Consider the following 22,749-nt stretch of genomic DNA (forward strand, 5'->3'; position numbering starts at 1 on the left):
CTTGAACCCAGGAGGCGGAGGTTGCAGTGAGCCGAGATTGTGCCATTGCACTCCAGCCTGGGCAACAACAGCAAAAAATCCGTCTCAAAAATAAATAAATAAACAAAAAGTCTTCATATTCTGTGGGCTATTCACATATAATATTATAAGGCTAGAGTACTATCAAGGCTGATAATTTTACATACATGCCATCAAATTTTGGACTTCTGTAATCTATTCATTCATATGTAGGTGTGAATTGAAAACTGCGTTTTTTGAGGAAATCTTGGCCCTTCCTTCCCCCAGGGACTTCCTACCCTCTTTTGGCAGGTTGAGGGGCCATCTCTTCGGACACATATCCTGGTTTGGCTTCACAATTTCAAGAGTGGATGTTAAAGCATATTGATGTATCCGGAAATAGCAGAATAATCTGTCATCCAGGTTCTTGCTAGAAAATACAACTTCAAACTTTCTGTTACACAATCCTTTTTGGACAAAAATTAAAATAATATTGATATGATTGTCTAAAGGATAGTGTCTGTGCATTCCTTTAGATAATGCTTGATTTTACCCCTTGAGCAAGCCAGGCTAGTACAGACTATCAAGTCATCTAAAACACATTATCTTAATGTTCCTCTGAGTTACTTCTCCTGAGTTGATTTTTAGTGTTGTGTCAAAAGTCTCCACAGAGAACACAACCATAAAAATACAACTATTCTCTATAGGTGATTAACTTTTACCACCTAGAAGTGATAAATCATAATCAATTGTGTATCCCTCTTTGTAACTGTCAATAGGGGCTGGACACAGTGGCTCATGCCTGTAATTCCAATACTTTGATAGGCCAAGGCAGGAGGATTGCTGGAGGCCAGGAGTTCGAGACCAGCTGGGCAACATAGCAAGACCTTGTCTCTACAAAAAAAAAAAAATTTGTAATTAGCTGGGGGCTGGGCGCAGTGGCTTATGTCTATAATCCCAGCACTTTGGGGTCCCAAGGCGGGCAGATCACTTGAGGCCAGAAGTTCAAGATCAGCCTGGCCAAAATGGCAAAAACCTGTCTCTATGAAAAATTCAAAAACTTAGCCAGGCGTGGTGGTGCACACCTGTAATCCCAGCTACTTGGGAGGCTGAGGTAAGAGGATCACTTGAACCTGGGAGACAGAGGTTGCAGTAAGCTGAGATCATGCACTGCACTCCAGCCTGAGTGACAGAGCAAGACTCTGTCTCCAAAAAAAATAAAAAATTAGCCAGGTATGGTGGTGAGCTCCTGCAGTCCCAGCTACTCCAGGAGCTGAGGCAGGAGGAACACTTGGGCCCAGGAGTTTGAAGTTGTGGGTAAGCCGTGATAGTGCCACTGCACTCCATCCTGGATGACAGAGTGAGACTCTGGGCACACTACTCCAACAAAAAAAACCTCATAGGGAGACTCTGTCTCTACAAAAATATTTTTTTAATTAGCCAGGCATGGTGGTGCATGCCAGTGGTCCCAGCTACTCCAGAGGCTGAGATGCAAGGATCACTTGGGCCTGGGTGATGGAGGCTGCAGTGAGCCATGATCACACCACTGCACTCCAGCCCAAGTGACAGAGCAAGACCCTGTCTTAAAAAAATAAATAAATAAACAATCGTCAATAGGAAACTCAGAGCCAAATGTTTAGCCATAAACTGGCAAATGAACAAGCCCTTACCACATCTCCACCTTTCTCTACTTTGTTTACTCTTCATCCCTTTTTTCTACTATAATGTATATATGTCATCCCACATGCTTTTTTCAATAGAGGGTATGAATAAATAACTATTAAGCAAAGGTAGCTTTACTGCTGTATTTTAATATGATATTATTAAAATGTTTACTATTAAGTCACTGTAGAAGTTTATCATTTGTTAGCCCCCATTGTTAGAATTTTTAAGTATTTTTTCTAGTAAATGAGTCATAGCATTCTTTATTATTGTGGTTCCCAAAGTATCTTTGTCTTGATGCTATAGGTTTTCGTTCATTTACAACTTCTCTTGGGTAAACATTTCCACAATCCTGTGTTTCTACTGATGGATATAAATTGTTGGCTCAAAAGTATTGAAATCTGACCAACTCAAGACATCTTTCAGTAGCCATCATCTTCCTTTTTTCATGTGCAGATTTACTCCTCTGGATTAATCTTATAAGTGGATTCACAGGTGTTTCCCATCAATATGACTTTTTAACTTTTCTCTGTGAAACAGAAATAAAATAATAGATGGCATCAACCTATAGTGATGCCCAAGGGATATATTTGAGAGTCTTTGGGAAATAATTCCAATCCTTTTCTACTTTAACAAGATCTAAATATAATAATTATCACCTGATTTGAAAACACTTGAAAAAAAAGAACTTTCATGGCCTCATAATTTTTTTTTTTTTTTTTTTTTTTTTTTAGAATTTTATAGTTCTGTCTCTTAATTTAGGTCTTTGTGTGGATGTCTATTACCATATTTGTGAGTCAGAGTTTCCCTCTGTTGCCCAGGCTGGAGTGCAGTGGCACAATCTAGGCTCACTGCAACCTCCACCTCCTGGGTTCAAGTGATTTTCCTGCCTCAGCCTCCTGAGTAGCTGGAATTACAGGCACGCACTACCACACCTGGCTAATTTTTGTATTTTTAGTAGAGATGGGGTTTCACCATGTTGGTCAGGCTGGTTTCGAACTCCTGACTTTGTGATCCGCCCGCCTCAGCCTCCCAAAGTGCAGGGATTACAGGTGTGAGCCACCACACCTGGCATGGGCTCATAATTAAATTTAAAATGTTGCTTAGAGCCAGTATACAAAGCAAAGAAGTAGGAAATCATGTTTTCAACAAATTGTGTAACACATGTAAAATATACTTTACATCCATTACAATATCTCAAACCCCAAGATTGTAAATATTTATAGACCCAGAAGTAAATTTAATTCCAGAAGAGGAAAACTTAATTTATTGAGCACTAATGATTTTAGCCCATGGGTCATCAGGACAGTGGCAAAAAATATATATATATATATATATATATATATATAGGATATATATATTTTTATATATATATAGGATATATATATATATTTTTATATATATATATAGGAAAAGCCCCTATAGGAAAAGCCCAGTTAGAGTTTTGAAATGTCTCTTTAGGATTGAGTTCAATATCCATGTATCCATAAGGTAAGGATTATGACTGTAAACTTTTTTTTTTTTTTGAGACGAAGTCTTGCTCTGTCACCCAGGCTGGAGTGCAGTGGCATGATCTCAGCTCACTGCGACCTCTGCCTCACGGATTCAAGCAATTCTCCTGCCTCAGTCTCCCAAGTAACTGGGATTACAGGCGCCCACCACTATGCCCAGCTAATTTCTGTATTTTTAGTAGAGATCAGGTTTCACCATGTTGGCCAGGCTGGTCTCAAATTACGGAACTCAAGTGATCCCACGCCTCAGCCTCCCAAAGTGCTGCTGGGATTACAGGCATGAGCCACCCCACCTGGCCAATTGTAAACAATTTTCATAGCCCCTCCTGGTAATTGTTTAGCCATACCTGGTTCTGTTCAATTTTTTTCATAAGTCAGTTCTTTTTTTTTTTTTTTTTTTTTGAGACAGAGTCTCGCACCCTCACCCTGGCTGGAGTCTGGAGCGCAGGCACGATCTCAGCTCACTGCAACCTCTGCCTCCGCCTCTGTCTCCACCTCCCGGGTTCAAGCCATTCTCCTGGCTCAGCCTCCCTAGTAGCTGGGATTACAGGTGCCCACCACCACACCCAGCTAATTTTTGTATTTTTAGTAGAGACAGGGTTTCACCGTGTTGGCCAGGCTGGTCTCAAACTCCCGACCTCGTGATTCGCCTGCCTTGGCCTCCCAAAGTGCTGTGATTACAGCTGTGAGCCACCATGCCCAGCCCGTAAATCAGTTCTTAGTGGGACTTTATATCAGTTTAATTGTACATGAATTCTCTCTATCCTGTTACTTTGTTATATTATCCCAGGATTAAGTAGTCAATCTCATCTTACATGTTCTCGTGTTATTTTCTAAACTAGTCAACAGTAGTAATTTACTGCTTATGTAACACATTCATTAATATATTATTTACTTTAAATCAATGCATTTTTCTATTAATGGAAGATGTATTAGTGATGTAAAGTAAATAAGTTCAGGATCCTTTAAGAATTCTTGCCATCTAGAAGGCAGTTGCATTGTGGGATTAAAAAAAAAAAAAAAAAAGACATTCAGAGAAGAAATGCTTTTGGGGAGAGAACTGGGAGTAAAATAGCGTAGTACCAGACAGAGTGAAAACAACTGTAGACTTGGAGGCTAAATGTAACAAAAAATTGTCTATTTCTACATGATCTTAACTAGGATGAGAAGAAATCATAGTGTTAGGAGCATAACTGATTCTCCGGAACCTAACAGGATCTGTCATAAGGTGACAGGAACTTTCATGACCGGTAGTCAGCAACTGAAGGACATTACCTGACACAGTTGGGTCTTTTTGAAGTGCATCATTAAGAAATCAATCAAAAAAGAAAATATAGTAACTTGATGCCAGTTTTATGTTGTTCATAATAATTTACTTTATGTGATATTTTATTCATCTCTTTAGTTAATGGTATCAATACATTGGAGGCATTTTGTTTATAGTTTAAAGTTTTCTGAAATTTATAATTGGAAGAAATAAAAGATGTAAGAATTACAAAGGAAAAAACAGAAGTGAAATTATTCATACATGATATGATTATTTAGGAAATTCAAAATCTACAGATAATTTTTTAGGATAAAAAGGATAATTTAGCAAGGTTGCTGGATACAAAATCAGTACACAAAAATCAAAAGCATTTTTTTTTTTTAGATGGAGTTTCGCTCTTGTTGCCCAGGCTGGAGTGCAATGGTGCAATCTCGGCCCACCGCAACATCTGCCTCCCAGGTTCAAGTGATTTTCCTGCCTCAGCCTCCCGAGTAGCTGGGATTACAGGCATGCACCACCACACCTGGCTAATTTTTTTTTTTTTTTTTTTTTTGTATTTTTGTATTTTTGTATTTTTAGTAGAGACAGGGTTTCTCCATGTTGGTCAGACTGGTCTCGAACTCCCAACCTCTGGTGATCCGCCTGCCTCGGCCTCCCAAAGTGCTGGTATTACAGGTGTGAGCCACCATGCCCAGCCTGCATTTCTATATGCCAACAAGAAGTAGTTATAATGTTTAAAGATCCATTTATAGTAGCACCAACAAATATGCAGTACTAAGAAAAAAAAGCTAAAAGACATATGTTCATAGATTTCATCAATCAACATAATAAAGATGTCAATTTTCCACAAATTGATATATAAGTTTAACAGAATTCCTGTCAAAGTGCCAGCAAGATTTTTTTGTAGATGTAAAATTTTGAAGTCCCAAAGCCACCCTCACTTCTAACATCAACTGCAAGTTTGGGCATATCTAAGACCACCTTCAGGTTTGATAATTTGCCAGCACTCATAGAGCTCACTGTAAACTGTTGCATTCAGTTACAGCTTACTACAGTGAAAAGATACCAATTAACATCAGCTAAGGAAGTGTCACATAGAGCAATGTTTAGGAAAGTTCCAAGCATGACCTTCCAATTGTCCTCTCTCAGTTGAATCATGGACACCTCTGTCTTCTTCCAGCAACAATGTTTGAGAATATATTTAGAATTCTAAATCTGGGAAGTTCATTGGAGGCTTGGTGTCCAGAGTTTTTATTGGGATTCAGTTACTTTGACATGTTAACCACCCACATGGCAAACTTTAGTCTCCAGACCCTCCAAAGGTCAAGCTGATGCAACACAGTCCAAAGGTCCAAATAAAGGAAGCCACTCATATCAGGCAGAACATTCCAAGGGCTAAGAGATTACTCCCCAGGTGCTGAGGGCAAAGGCCAGACCTCTCTTTGTGCAAGGTTAATCCTTTACGGCACAGTGGATATAGACAAAATTATTCTAAATTTCTATGGAAAGGCAAAGGATCTAGAATACCTAAAACAATTTTTAAAAAGAAGAATAAAATATGAAAAATCAGTCTAGCTAACTTCAAGACTTATTACTGGCAAAGATGCAGAGAAACTGGATCACTCATAGATTGCTGGAGGGAATATAAAGTGGCACAATGGACCTGGAAACAGTGTGCCAGTTTCTTGAAAAACTAAACATGAACTAAACATGCAACTAACGTACAACCTAGCAATTGCATTATTGCATTTATCCCAGAGAAATGAAGCAATGGAGTTTATCCCAAAGAAATTAAGATTTATGTTCACACAAAAACCTGTACCTGAATGTTTTAGTACCTTTAGTCACAATAGCAAAAAAAAAAAAAAAAAAAAAAACTGTAAACAACCCAAATGTCCTCCAACAGGGGAATGGTCATGGTTAAACAAGCTGTGGTATATCCATCCTATGGAATACTACTCAAAAATAAAAAGGAACAAACTCTTGACACAGAACAACCTTGATAAATCTTCAGAGAATTAAGCTGAATGAAAAAAAGCTAATTCCAAAAGTTTACATGGTGTATGACTTCATTTATATAGCATTCTTGAAATGACAAAATTGTAGAAATGGAAAACAGACTAGTAGTTGCCAAGGGTTAAGGAGGGGAGTTGGGGGAAGGAAGTGGGGGTGGCTATACAATGGCAGTATGTGACGAATCTTTTTGGTGATGGAAATGTTCTGTATCTTAAATGACATTTTCAGTATCACAATTGTTATATTGCACTGCTTCACAAGATGTTACCGCTGGGGAAAATGATAAAAGGAACACAAGACCTCTCAGTTATTTCTTATAACTGCATATGAATCTACACTGTCTCCAAAAGTGTAATCATAAATACAAGAATTAATGAATAAATGAGTCTAATATATGAAGTGCAAATCCTCTTTGGACAAAATGATAAAACTTTATAAGAGGCATTAAAGAAGATCTAAATAAATGGCAAGATATATCATGTGGGTTAACTGGAAAACTCAGTGTCTTAGTCCATTCAGGCTGCTGTAACAGACTGTGATAGACTGGGTGGGTTATAAACAATGGAAATTTATTTCCTACCATTCTGAAGTCTGGGAAGTCTCAGACAGGCACCCAGCAGATTCAATGTCTGATGAGGTCCTGCTTTCTTTTTCATAGACAGTAATCTTTTCACTGTGTCTTCACAGGGAAGAAGGGGGGTGAAGGAGATCTCTGGGGTGACTTTTATAAGGGCAGTAATTCCACTCATGAGGTTTCTACCCTCATATCTTAATCACCTGCCAAAAGCCCCTTCTCCAGATACCACCACATTAGAGATTAGGTTTCAACATATGAATTCTGAGGGGAAACAAACATTCAGTCTACAGCACTCAGTATTTTAAATATATCAATTATCCCCAAATTGGTCTGTGGGCTTTAGAACAATTGTAAATCATTAAGTGACTGGGGTAATCTATACTGGCTAGTTTACCACCTACTAGTGGCCACAAAGCAAGATCTATGCTTTTGAAAGTCTGTCAAAGCAATAAAAAAGTATGCTGTGCATACAGAAGTTCATATAATGATTTATCCATATATTCAGAACACCAATAGCTTTGTAAATTCACAAGTTTTTACTGCCATTATCTTCTGTAGGCTCCTACTTCCTTAACTTCAAAATGGGAATCATCATCAAATAGTACAAAAACCAAGTTTCTAAGTTTTTAATAACACTTGTAAGCATTAATGTTATGGTTAATTGTGTTTGTGAAACCTGTTTATACAACAAACATTTATAAAGCCTCAACTATGATTTCTGAGATAAGTAATTTGGAGGCCTTCTCCCCAAATGATTTGGTGATAAAACAAGGTATATCTTATACATGAAATGACTAGTAAAGCAAAGCAAGTACACAATAAGTTAATATAAACTAGCCAGATGCAGTGGCTCATGCCTGTAATCCCAGCACTTTGGGAGACTGAGGCGGGGAGATCACCTGAGGTCAGGAGCTCGAGACCAGCCTGGCCAACATGGTGAAACCCTGCCTCTACCAAAACTACAAAAATTAGCTGGGTGTGGTGGTACACACCCGTAGTAGTCCCAGCTACTTGGGAGACTGAGGCAGGAGGAGGTTGCGGTGAGCCAAGATTGCACCACTGCACTCCAGCCTGGGTAACAGAGTGAGACTCCATCTCACCAAAAAATAGAAATAAATAAATAAATAAAACTTTAGTATAAACTATATATGAAATACTGAAACATAAAGGGAGTAGTTGGTATGAGCTAAGGTTAATCAAAGAAGGCTTAGTAGAAGAAGTAAATATTGAAGTGGCCTTTGAAACAATTAGACATACATCTTCTGAAAATTTTTTACTATCTCAATGCTTAACCAGTTTTTAAATACTGATTATATTAAGGCAAAATGTCAACAGTGTTATTTTACAATGAAGGAACTTGGGCCCTACAAAGCTCTTTTCTGAATGTGTTGAGAATACTAGAATCAGAAACTTGTACTTTAGGGAAATAACTCTTTTATGGTTCTTTGCATTTTGTTGTTTAGTACTATGTTACCTTGCAATCTTTTGGTAAAGTTACTTTTGAAAATGACAAAGAAGGCCGGGTGTGGTGGCTTATGCCTGTAATCCCAGCACTTTGGGAGGCCAGGACGGGCAGATCACCTGAGGTCAAGAGTTCAAGAGCATCCTGGCCAACATGGTGAAACCCCATCTCTACTAAAAATACAAAATAAGCCGGGTGTGGTGGCACGCACCTGTAATCCCAGCTACTCGGGAGGCTGATACAGGAGAAACGCTGGAACCCGGGATGTGGGGTTTCAGTGAGCCGAGATCGCGCCCTTGCACTCCAGCCTGGTCCACAAGAGCAAAAATCCATCTCAAAAAAAAAAGAAAAAAAATAAGGAAGGAAAAGAGTCTCAGTGTTATATTTGATATATTTCCATCTGCATTTAAGTTGGGCCAAGTCAACTACATCTTGGGAATACAAGCTCATGAAGACTTAAAAGTTTGACTTTCTGTGAGTTCTCAATGCTGACACTAAAACTCTTCAATGCTAGTAAATTGTATTTACTAATAAGCACAACATTTTAGCTAAAGAGATCTGGAAGACACTTTGAGTATCTGTCAATGTTTATCAACTAGTTGCTAATGGACTATGGCCACCTGAGTCCACCTCATCACCTCATCAGTTTGTTGGAGAAGGCAAGAAATATATTCTACTTTCTTCAGCTTTTTTTTTTTTTTTTTTTTTTTTTTTTGAGATGGAGTTTCGCTGTTGCCAGACTGGAGTGCCATGGCGCGATCTCGGCTCAATGCAACCTCCACTTCCTGGGTTCAAGCAATTCTCCCACCTCAGCCTCCCGAGTAGCTGGGACTACAGGCCCACACCACCACGCCCAGCTAATTTTTGTATTTTTAGTAGAGACGGGGTTTCACTGTGTTGTCCAGGATGGTCTTGATCTCTTGACCTCGGGATCCACCCGCCTCAGCTTCCCAAAGTGCTGGGATTACAGGCGTGAGCCACGGCACCAGGCCAGGAATTTCTTTCTTAATTCTGAGAGCTAGCATACACTTCAATATAAGGTAGATTTGCGACCAAGCACGGTGGTTCATGACTGTAATCCCAGCACTTTGGTAGGCCTAGGCAGGCAGATTGCTTGAGCCCAGGAGTTCAAGACCAGCCTGGGTAACATGGCGAAACCCCATCTCTACAATCCTACTACTCGGGAGGCTGAGGTGGGAGGATTTCTTGAGCCTTGGAGGCAGAGGCTGCAGTGAGCCATGGTTATGCCACTGTACTCCAGCCTGGGTGACAGAGCAATACCCTGTCTCAGATATATACAAACAGGGTAGATTTATCAATCTATATTGAAGATGAGTAAAGTCTGACCCCTGCCTTCAAAAACTTTATTATAGTAATCTCATCTCTGACTGGATTTTAGAATCAAAAGAAACACAGGTATCAATTCCCTGCGATTTGCTTTTAGCAGCGTGGGCCTGGGCACTGCTTTATAATTTTAAAGACACATAAGCTAATACAGAAACATAAGACAGAATATGTTGAGTATATAAAGATGTTTGAGAAAGAATTTGAAAAGGCTTAAGGAATGTCAATGGAACTGGACATGACAGGATAGGGGATACTTATACAAGCAGAGTTGAGGTTATGATAAACCTGGAAAAGGAGGCTGGAGCCAGAGAACAGAAGGCCTTAAGCCTAATTAAGGAATTTCTACCTAATTTTATATAATGAGGAGCCATTGGATATTTTGAAGCATAGAAAGAGGTATGTGACACAAATGATACCTTAGAATTTTTCACTGGGTAGCAGGAGACAAGATCAAAGGGGAGAGACCGAAGACTGAAAGTAAAATCGGTTAGGAGGGATTTCTGAACTCTAAATGATCTACCATTAAATCTAAATCACTCTAGATTGCGGAGGGAATGGAAAGGAAGAAAAAAAACTTTCATGAGGTTTAATTGTCAGAATTTACTAACTGATTGGATCAGGAGGTAGCAAACGAGAGAGAGAAAAATCAAAGATGACTCAGGCTGTGAGGTAGAGCAGCTAAGAGAATGCTGTGACCATTTGCAGAAGTGAAGAGCTCAGTAGCAGAGCCTACCTGGAGGGTAGGCTCACCAGTTACCTCTGGACTGATTGCAGAAATGGAATATTATGACAGGGTATTCCCCATCCCAACACCTTACCACCACACACAACAGTCCTAAGGGCTGAGAAACCAGAGGTATCAGAGTATATGACAGAAGCAGAATTGTTAGCAAAATGTTATTTCTAGTTCAACTCCATTTTTTAATTCACTACTTTCAAATACTGTTTTACTAGGCTTTCTTTCAACTCCTACTTCATATTACTATTGCTACAGATTGATTTTATTCCTTATATGTGAATTAGCAGTAACTGAATTTTTGTACTCTGAGCAGTGTAAAGGAGAGTCCCAGGGAATTCTCTAGAGGCAGAATGAATTGATAAATGCAGTCAGGAAGGGTTAAATTCATCCTTCTGACTCCCCATAACTCATTCTCTACATATCAGCCAGTGCACTCTTAAAATGCTAGTCCGTTTATATTTCTCCCTTGATTAAAACCCTGTAAACGGATCTTCCAATGAACTTGGAATAAAAGCCTTCAGTATGACTTGCAAGATCTCACATGGCCTGGAGAATGCACATCTCTCTGAATCATCTGACACCACTTTCCCCTCACCCACCATGTTCCAAGTCACACTAACCTTTTGAGTTCCTCAACAATGACAACTTCTTTCCTCCTTAGAGCCCCTGCACTTGTTCTTGCACAACTCTGCCTAAAGCAGTCTGACCACAGACTTTCACCTGGCTCCTTGTTGCCATTCAGGTCTTAGGTCAAAAGTGTTCTTCACCCAGTTGAAACCGATGGCCTTCTTTCTCCTTCCCACCTCATCCTCCCCTTCATTCTCTTCACATCCCCTATTGGGTTTTCTTCTTAGTACTTCTAACTCTGAAGTTTGCATGTTCATTGGTTTACTTTTTACTTGTTGTCATGTTCCACTATCAAGTGTGCAGAGCCCTTATATTCCCTGCTCACCACTGCACCCCAGCACCAAGAAACAGTGCCTGGCATACAATGAATGCATGTACAAATTAGTCAGTCACAGGAATTCTGAGAAAAATCTCTCTCCACACAATATATCCTTTATAATAGAATTCACAATTGAGAAAGGAGGAGGGCCACAGAAGATTTGGATATTTGAACTAGTAAATTCACATTTGTTTTGTTTTGCTTTGAAATGAGAGCATTTTGCAATTCATTCTGTCTCATTCTTCCCTGTGCTAACTTCTCTCTCTCTGTCTCTCTCTCTGTCTCTCTCTCTCTCTCTGTCTCTCTCTCTCTCTCTCCCCTGACCCCTCTCCCTAACCCCCCCCCGCCCCCGCTCCCATCTTGTCTCTCAAGCTGGCAGCAATTGGTACCCAGCTAAGCAGAGAGGGGAAGCTGGGAGGAAAAGCCTGACAAGATATCTGTAAAGTTGTACCAGCCCTTTTCAACAGTGTTATTTTACAGTGAAGGAACTTGGGGCCCAGTAAAGCTCTTTGCTAAGTGTGTTGGGACTATTAGAAACTTGTCATTAGGGAAGTAACTACTTTGTGATTCTTTGCATTCCCTTGTTTACGTCTATGCTAACTTACAATCCTTTAGTAAAGTTACTTTTGAAAATGACAAAGGGAAACTGGAAAGGGAAGCTTTTGCCCATGCTTGAGCTGAAGTTTTATGGGAAACAATGTAACCCTGGAGGCAAGACCTTGTGGCAACTGTGAGAGAAGTATGTGAGATAAGACAAGAGTAAAAACCAAATAAAACATTTCTATAACAGCTGTCTAGATTTGATAGGCAATCGAAGTAACAAAAATGCATCCATTTTTTATTGTCTAGGAGAAAGTTGATTAGAGAAGCCAGCCAAGGTTCAAAGTCAGAGACCCACAGCAAGGCAGGCTGTCTACTGCACCTCAAGAAGAAATTTACGGCCTGGCATGGTGGCTCATGCCTATAATCCCAGTGCTTTGGGAGGTTGAGGTGGGTGGATCACCTCAGCTCAGGAGTTCAGACCAGCCTGGCCAACATGGAGAAACCCTGTCTCTACTAAAAATACAAAAATTAGCCAGGCATGGTGGTGCACACCTGTAGTCCCAACTGCTTGGGAGGCTGAGACAGGAGGATTGCTTGGACCTCGAAGGTCGAGGCTGCAGTGAGCTAAGATCATACCATTGCACTTACTCCAACCTGGGTGACAAAGCAAGATCCTGTCTTAAAGGGGAAAAAAAGGAATAAATTTACTTCCCAAAGTTATTTCCTGGGCTCAAACGATTCTCCCACCTCAGCCTCCAAGTAGCTGGGACTACAGGTGCATGCCACCGCGCCTGGCTAATTTTTTTGTATTTTTGTTAGAGAGGGCATTTTGCTATGTTGCCCAGTCTGGCCTCCAACTCCTGTGTTCAGGATATTCGCCCCACCTCAGCCTCTCCAAGTGCTGAGATTACAGGCCCCGCACCCGGCTTCCCTGAGTCTTAAACTGCCCCAAGTTCCACTGTGCCCCCACCATGCCCTCTAGTACCACCCCCACGCTTCACCAGATGAGAAGAACTTGGCAGAAAAGGAGCTAGAGGAAAGGATAGGTTGTGCCAGAAGCCGCAAATGACCGAAAAGTCTCCACTGCTGATTATGTGTCTTTCTTTTAGCCTGTCTATTATCTCTGGTCAAACTTGATTTCTTGCCTTTACAGTCTCAACACAGTCTCAACTTTAAAGGGCTTGCAACTGTATTAGCAATGGAAAGAGACTTGCTTGTATCTTACGCAGGTAATTCAACAAGGCATTATAACATGTTTTCTGAGCTGCACTTGGCATTTTCCTTACACAATGTTGGTACACACCCCACCACGCCCCATTCACTACTCCCTGTGTGGTAGGCTCATACTTGTACCTTCTAACTGGGAGGATTTCCATTAGAAGCCCTTCTCTGTGCAAATATTAGTAACTGTGTATTTCATTTTTTCAAAAAGGATATTGTTCTTAGAAGCTCTAGAATTCATTTTTAAATGAATTTTAGTAGTTATATTTTATTTCTTTTTAGAAGGCACATTATTTTTCGGTGCTCTGATATTTCTCTGATTCTTTATAGCTTTCTAAAAATAACTGCTGGTAAGCTCGTAAGTTCATTAGTTAATCCCAATGGGACTCAATAACGCATATTACAGACCTCCTGATTTTTATATATTAGATTTTCTCAAGAATTCCCTTACCTGTTATTATCAACATAGCTATATTGACAGGGTCTTCATTACTTCCTAATTGCCCATACTTCTTTCTTTTGTTAAAGATCAATTTTTAAAATCAAGCCTTGTCATTTTGAAAATATCATAGACATATTATCCTGTTAATATTAATGTGTTTCATATCTTTCTAGTTTCCTGCCTCCTTATCATGGTAATTTACAAAGTTTATTCATTACCTTTTTCTTTAAAAATGTATTCTTTTGTCGGGGGCAGGGTGAGAGGGTAAGGGCACATGTTTGTGTTTTTTCTCCCTGGAACAAAGACACAAAAAATGATCTTTCATATTCAAAGGTGAACAATTGATATTCCCTATTCTAAGCCAGACCCTAGGATGTAAATTATGTGTAGATTGTTAAAATTACAGGCATACCTTCTTTTATGGAGCTTCACTTTATCACCCTGCAGATACTGCATTTTTTTACAAATTGAAGATTTACAGCAACCCTGTGTCAAGCAAGCCTGTTACCGCCCTTTCAAAAAAAAAATCAGCATGTGCTCACTTTGTGTCTCTATGTCACATTTTTTTGAATTCTAGCACTATTCAGACCTTTTCTTTATTTTTATATCTGTTATGATTATGTGATCTTTGATGTTAATATTATAACTATTTGGGGGCACTAAGAATCATGCCCATAGTAGAGGGCAAAGTTAATTGATAATTGTAGTGTATACTCTGACTACTCCTGGACTGGCCACTCCGCTGTCTCTTACCCTCTCTTCAGGCCTCCCTATTCCATGAGACACAATATTGAAATTAGGCCAATTAATAACCCTACAATGGCCTCTAAGTGTTCAAGTGAAAGGAAGAGTCTCACATCTCTGTACTTCCCATCTAAAGATCAAAATGATTAAGCTTAGTGAAGAAGGCGTGTCAGAAGCCAAGACAGGCTGAAAGCTAGGCCTCTTGCAAAACAGTTGGCCAAGTTGTGAATACAATGAAAAAGTTTTTGAAGGAAATTAAAAGTGCTACTCCAGTGAACACATGAATGATAAGAAAGCAAAATAATCTTATTGCTGATCTGCAGAAAGTTTGAGTAGTCTGGATAGATCAAACAAGCCATAACATTCCATTAGGCCAAAGCTTAATCCAGAGCAAGACCCTAACTTTAATTCTGTGAAGGCTGAGAGAGATGAGGAAACTGCAGAAGAAAAGTTGAAAGCTAGAAGAGGTTGGTTCATGAGATTTAAGGAAAGAAGCCATCTCCAGAACATAAAAGCGCAAGGTGAAGCAGCAAGTACTGCTGTATAAGCTATAGCAAGTTATCCAGAAGATCTAGCTAAGACCATTGATGAAGGTGGCTGCACTAAACAACAGATTTTCAATGTAGATGAAACAGTCATCTATTGGAAGAAGATGCCATCTAGGACTATCACAGCTAGAGAGGATAAGTCAATGCCTGGCTTCAAAGCTTCAAAGGACAAAGAGAGGGTAACTCTCTTGTTAGGGGCTAATGAAGCTGATGACTTTAAGTTGAAGCCAATACTGATTTACCACTTTAAAAATCCTAGGGCCTTAAAAATTATGCTACAACGGCCGGGTGCTGTGGCTCACATCTGTAATCCCAGCACTTTGGGAGGCCAAGGTGGGCAGATCGTGAAGTCAAGAGATCGAGACCATCTTGGTCAACATGGTGAAACCCTGTCTCTACTAAAAATACAAAAATTAGCCAGGCGTGGTGGCACGTGCCTGTAGTCCCAGCTGCTCGGGAGGCTGAGGCAGGAGAATCACTTGAATTCAGGAGGTGGAGGTTGCAGTAAGCCAAGACTGTACCATTGCACTCCAGCCTGGGCGACAGAGCAAGGCTCCGTCTCAAAAAAAAAAAAAAATTATGCTACATCTACTATGCCTGCCCCCTGTAAGTGGAACAACAGAGTCTGGATGACAGCACATTTGTTTACAGCATAGGTTAATGAATATTGTAAGCCCACTGTTGAAACCTACTGCTCAGAAAAAAAAGAATCCTTCCATATCACTCCTTGACAGTACACTTGGTTACCCAAGAGTTCTGATGGAGATGTACAAGAAAATTCATGTTGTTTTCATTCCTGCTAACACAACATTCATTCTGCAGCCTATGGACCAAGGAGTAGTTTCAACTTTCAAGTCTCATTATTTAAGAAATACATTTTGTGGCCGTGCGTGGTGGCTTATGCCTATAATCCCAGCACTTTGGGAAACCAAGGCGGGCAGAGCACAAGGTCAGGAGTTCAAGACCAGTCTGACCAACATGGTGAAACCCTGTCTCTAAAAACACAAAAATTAGCTGGACATGGTGGTGCGTGCCTATAATCCCAGCTACTCCGGAGGCTGAGGCAGGAGAATGGCTTGAACCTGGAAGGTGGACGTTGCAGTGAGCCGAATTTGCGCCACTGCACTCCAGCAATAGGTGACACAGCGAGACTCCGTCTCAAAAAAAAAAAAAACAAAAAAAAAAAACATTTTGTGAGGCTATAGCTGCCAAAGATAGTGATTCCTCTGATCAATTGAGAGCCTTCTGGAAAAGATTCACTGTTCTAGCTTCCATTAAGAACGTTTGTGATTCATGGGAGGAGGTCAGAATATCAATAAGAACAAAAGTTTGGAAGAAGTTGATTCCAGCATTCATGGATGAACCTCTTTGAGGGATTCAAGATTCAGTAAACGAAGTAAACTGCAGATGTGGCAGAAATAGCAAAAGAACCAGAATTAGAAGTGGAGTCTGAAGATGTGGCTGAATTGCTGCAATCTCATGATCAAACATTAAGAGATGAGGAGTTATTTCTTATGGACGAGCAAAGAATGTGGTTTCTTGAGATGGAATGTACTCCTGGTGAAGGTGCTGTAAACATTGTTGAAATGACAACAAAGAATTTTGAATATTGCATAAACTTAGTTGATAAAACAGTGGCAAGGTTTGAAAGGACTGACTCCAATTTTGAAAGTTCTACTGTGGGTAAAATGCTGTCAAACAACATTACATGCTACAGAGAAATCTTTCAGGAAAGGAAGGGTCAATCAATGCAGCAAACTACATAATTATCTTATTTTAAGAAATTACCACAACCACCTTGATCTTTAGCAATCACCACTCTGATCAGTCAGCAGCCATCAACATGGAGGCAAGACCCTCCACCACAAAAATAATTGCAACTTGCTAAAAACTCAGATGATTATTAGCATTTTTAGCAATTAAGCATGTTTTAATTAAGGTACATACAATGTCTTTTTAGACATAATGCTTTTGCACACTTAGTAGACTGAAGCATACTATAAGCATAACTTTTATATCCACTGTGAAACCAAAAAATGTGTGATTCACCTAATTACACTGTTCACTTTATTGGGGTGGTCTGTAACCAAACCCACAATATCTTCAAGGTATGCTTGTATTCCATGACGTTTTGGTCTATCCATGTAAGATAAAGTGAGTAACAAAAATTATAAGAGTGAATGGCAGATGAAGAAATTCTTCTAAATTATCTTTTTGGTGATAAGTTACTTTACACTCAGATTGTTCTTCAGTCTGTTTACTGTTTACCAGTAAACCTTATCTCTGGCAAATCTGATTAGTATGTGTGTGTGCATGTGTGTGTGTGATATCATTTGAAGAATGATTATTTGCTTTACCAGAAAATTATTCACTTTATTAAGGGATTCATTGAAAAGGTAAATAATCCGTGTCTTCATTTAAAAATAGACTTTATTAACAGGCCTTATATTCCCATGTAACTTTAAGACATCTACTGCATAAAATGACATACAGCTTCAAATAATATACATCTGCTAAAGTAAACATCAGGATTTTGGCTGCCAACTCAGTAGCATATTTTGATATACTTTTTGCCCCTGCCCCCACAAAAATACTTGTAAACAGTAAGATCAAGTAAAGAGGAGTGTGGGCAGGGTTGATGTATAAGAAACACTGAATCAGAGTCATTCACAGGCAAAAGTAAGAGGAATAGATAAGACAGAAGATACAATAATGTTTTCATCTCTCTTGTCCTATTCTTTGCTATTCCACTCTCAGTGTTGTTTTTAACCATTTTTTCTAAATGCTACTACACGAATATAGCCTCCCTCTTTGTCAGTTCTATTACAAGGCACTTTTTCTTAAATATGTAGTCTTTTGGGAAAATCAATGACACATTTTAGCAATTTGATCTTTCTCATATGATTTCTAGTCTCGTTCTTGATTCTTAAAGTTTCTAATCCTTTTCACCACTTGCTATTTTTACTCCTTTAAAATTTGCTACAGTTCATTTTTTAAAACAAGTGATAAGTCAAGGATATTCAGGGTAGTATTTTCATTGGAAGATCCCTGGCCTTTTAGTCATTTCACAATGAATAACATCATTGACAAATGGCATTTGTGGAAGAAATATAAGAAAAATGAAAAATAGGCATTTTCTGCTCTGTACAAGGATAAAAGAGATAGCTAGAGTAGGGTTCAGATTATTGGAAGAATTAATCTCTAATATAGTAAGAAAGAATTAACCATTAATTTTTATTTAATCTGACCTTTAATTACCTCCTATTATAAGAAATATTATGCAGTGCTTTTACTGTCCTGAAATAAATTCAATAGATAATATAATCTACCTATTTATAAGATTATTAAATCTTTGTAATGCTCTAGTTAACATATAGAAGGAATAAATGTAATTCATAATAAAAATAATATAGATTTCAATATTTAAAGTGCTCAGGCAAATCTATATGAGAAGACATAATAAAGTAGTCAGATACTTGGTCCTATGCATGGAATCATCATGAATTTGACAGCTGAAGTGCAGGCTGATACAGGTATGCTTATTGGCAACTCCAGTACCATGGGCATGGTGCCATCAGTTATGATATTTTTTTCATAGGGTAAACCACTCTTGGCAAGACTCTGAAAAACAAAATGCACAACCCTTTCAATTTACATGGTAGTGGTATTCTTGGAAAATTCAGTATATATTAAAATCATGCAAAAAGTATTTTAAGATTATCTGTAAAACATATTTAAATTCTAATCCATATAATTATAAACAGGTTTTCAACTACATGAATAGCTGCTGAGCATTTGAAAATCATGTGGGATGCAGAACAATTCTATACTGCCTTGCAAATTACAGGATATCCACTATCCCTGACCTTCTCCCAATAAATGCCAATCACACCTTCCAATCGTCTTGACCACCAAAAATATCCCTGCAAATTTCCAAAATGCCTCCAGAGGCCATTGTCATCTCCATTAAGAACCACTGATTGAAACTGAGCAAAGGTATTTTTTTGTAATGAAGCGCTGTGATCCTTTACATTTTACTTTTATACTGAATTGATATTATAGACTAGGAAACTGAATTCACTCCATAGGTGAATTATCCAGTTAGACCAAGCCTGCCACTACAAAATGATACCAAAATCATTCCTTGAGAAGTTGGCAGATATTTAATGTGGAAAAACCTTTTACTCCTTATATTTTGTGAACCTGTCTAAATTGGGAAAATATGGGTTTGAAAACTGGAGACTTGATAAGAATAAAGTGGTGGTAGTGAAAAGACTAGACCTTGACCATAAAACCATGTTTATCTCCTTCAAATAACAAGGCTAGTGCTAAATAAACTAGTCTCCCTGTGACTTCTACATCATTGCATTTTATTAATAAATGACTGCTTTTTTGATTGACCTAAACTTCCACCTTTTATATCCTTTTATGAACAAATAATGTAATGGTCTAGTGTTTCTGTACTGATGGAATAAAAGATACCCCACTTAATGTCCCCTAAAGTGATGTATTTTTTAAGTACTAGAAACCTGCTCTCAAAAGTTTCCATTCATTGAACACTGTCATGGATAGAGTTTCATATTCACCTGTAAATATTTTCACTGAACTTCAGAACTAAATTTTTGAAAATGGTCTCCAAACATATTCTTGAAATGTATATATGCAGTCCCAGATAGACATGCAATTATTCAACCTCCAAAAGATATTTTAAATATCATTAAAAATCTACTTCCAAAAATTTAGAAAACACATTTTTATTTTTATTTTATTATTATTATTATTATTTTACTATTTTAAGATTTCCTTCAATACATTCTTTTTTATTATTATTATTATACTTTAAGTTCTAGGGTACATGTGCATAACGTGCAGGTTTGTTACATATGTATACTTGTGCCATGTTGGTGTGCTGTACCCATCAACTCGTCAGCACCCATCAACTCGTCATTTACATCAGGTATAACTCCCAAAGCAATCCCTCCCCACTACCCCCTCCCCATAATAGGCCCCGGTGTGTGATGTTCCCCTTCCTGAGTCCAAGTGATCTCATTGTTCAGTTCCCACCTGTGAGTGAGAGCATGCGGTGTTTGGTTTTCTGTTCTTGTGATAGTTTGCTGAGAATGATGGTTTCCAGCTGCATCCATCTCCCTACAAAGGACACAAACTCATCCTTTTTTATGGCTGCATAGTATTCCATGGTGTATATGTGCCACATTTTCTTAATCCAGTCTGTCACTGATGGACATGTGGGTTGATTCCAAGTCTTTACTATTGTGAATAGTGCCGCAATAAACATACGTGTGCATGTGTCTTTATAGCAGTATGATTTATAATCCTTTGGGTATATACCCAGTAATGGGATGGCTCAGTCATATGGTACTTCTAGTTCTAGATCCTTGAGGAATCGCCATACTGTTTTCCATAATGGTTGAACTAGTTTACAATCCCACCAACAGTGTAAAAGTGTTCCTAGAAAACACATTTTTATATTACATATTCATGTTATCATTCCTTAGTTTAGGGAGAATTCTCTCCCTTCCACCCCATTCTCTGTAATTCAGTTGCTAACCTACATTATTACCTTTACTCCTAGCAATTTCCCTTCCTCTGATAGAAGCACACATTCTCATTATTTATACTTTTAAATTACAAGAGTAAATGTTGAGAGCCAGTACAAGTATTCAGTTATCTCAGGGACTCTGGTCTTTTCAGTCCAGGACTAATCAAGCAGAGAGTCATCAAAAGCTAAAACTAAAAAGCTTTTGTAGTGATTTTATCACCAGGGAAATCTGTTCATCCTTCAAAAGGATTGTCACTAGTAAAGAAGAAATAAAGGAGTTAAAATTTCTTCAGACCCTTGACTCCTTAGGTCCCTCTAGATTCATAGATTGAATTGGTTTCAAGGGGTGGGAGGAATTATGAGGGGAATTCCCTGAGAAAGCTTACAAATTGATCCTAGCCTTAGTAACACTAGTAGGTGTAAGTGTGATCACTATGGAGGAAATGCCAAATGTGGCTGGAAGCTTGGGAAATGGGAAGGAAAAGAGACAATTAACACCTTTTTTTTTTTTTTTTTTTTTTGGCTTATTGTATTTGGGGGTGGGTGTTGCCATGTAGTATGCATCTGAGAATGGTCTTTCAAAAGGAATTACAATTGATTGTAAAATGTCTTACCATTATAAGTGCAACTGTGTAGTTATTACTGAAGTGAAACTAGGGTTGCAAACACTATAGAGACAATCCCACCTTCCTATTGAGTAACAATGAATTTTGCCCAAAATGAGTAAGCAAATACAGAAATGACCTCATTTTTAGTCTGAATACAGTCGCTTTGGCGGATATGACTTTAATACTGGGTCTTAGTTTCAAATTCAGGTTCATGAGGCCCATCTGCAGAGGAAAGGAGGAGAGAGAGAATCCTTGGGAGGGCACCGATAAAGAGAGAGGGGTTCTCTAGTAGGGCCAGCTCCCACAGCTAAGTCAGGCACAGACTGTAGCTTTCTGCTCTCTGGCCGACAGCAGCCATAGCATCCTTATTGTTGTAACTCCTAGATTGTGATACTGTCACAAAACTGTTGCTAGGCAACAAATGTGGTTACCAGGTCTCAGCGAATAGCTGAAGGGGAAAGCAAAGTGTTGCACCATTGTAGAGTAACCATAGCAATGACCTACTATTACAGACTAAAGAATTATCATTAACAATGTTAAAGTATCAGACTGAGGCCCTGAATCCGGAGACTTCCAAGCGGTATCTCTCTGCATAATTGCGTGATCTAGGAAGAGATTTCAACTGTTTAAAAGCTATTCTTCTGTGGAAGTCTTTGTAATTAATTTTTAATTTTAAAAAGTGCTCATTTATGAAGCCACTCGTAAAATGCTACATAAGCCATCACAGGGAGTCAAAAATAGATAAATGTATTTCCTCATCTGTTCTTATGCCTGCATCCGTGTTATCTGCTGCCTGTGTTAAACTGAAGGTCGATTTTATTTGAAAACATGCTGTACATTAGTTTTACATCGAAACCACAGAGAGAAGCTGTAGTAAAATAAAATAACCCCATAAATTGACAACTAACCTGCATTTTCTAAGTTGAATTCCTCCTGACAAAATGGGAGGCCTAGATGCTCTTTTAGTAGTCACTGCTTTGAAACCTTTTTTTTTAGCTGTTCTAAATTTGCCCCTTAAAATCTGTAAAAATGTCGCCCGCCAGGACACTTCAAGGCATAATCCCTTTTGAATGTGGTCCTTCATTAAGCGTCCCGTATGATTTGGTCCCAGTGACCTAGCTGAGGTAATCGTGTCTAACAGCACAGCTTCCGGGAGAGGCAAGAAAAATCCTTCCCCACCCCGCCCCCAACCCCCTTGGGAGGCAAGAAAACAGGCGCTGTGGGGTGGATGGCAGCCGATCCCGCGCGCAGGGAAAACCAATCCCCGCTCGCGCCGAGTCTCGGGGAGGTGGGTGGTTTCCCGGAGGGAGAGGGAGTGGCCCTTCCCGCCCAACACTTCCATTGGCTCGGAGAGGCGGAGGCCTCGGGCGTCCAGCCGCGCCTCGAGCGACCCCGGGACAGATGCGGGCCGCGTCCCCGCATCAGGAGAGGGATGGAGACTTAGGCCGGAGACGCCCCGATGCCGCAGATAGCTAAGTCTGAGTTCCTCTGAGCCGGGGGGGGCAAGTGACCCTGCAGCCCCAGGTGTGCCCTGAGAGGCGGCGGCGCGCGCCCCCGAG

The 22,749-nt window shown here is 39.4% G+C and overlaps 1 protein-coding gene across 3 annotated transcripts in view; it reads left to right on the forward strand.

The window, feature by feature from the left end:
• The window catches only part of FAM172A (family with sequence similarity 172, member A), a 509,928-nt gene that overhangs the window by 484,898 nt on the left and 2,281 nt on the right, over positions 1 to 22,749 (forward strand). The window lies entirely within an intron of this gene.

This window comes from Mandrillus leucophaeus, unplaced genomic scaffold, assembly GCF_000951045.1.
Source record: "Mandrillus leucophaeus isolate KB7577 unplaced genomic scaffold, Mleu.le_1.0 Scaffold353, whole genome shotgun sequence".
NCBI classification, from domain to species: domain Eukaryota; kingdom Metazoa; phylum Chordata; class Mammalia; order Primates; family Cercopithecidae; genus Mandrillus; species Mandrillus leucophaeus.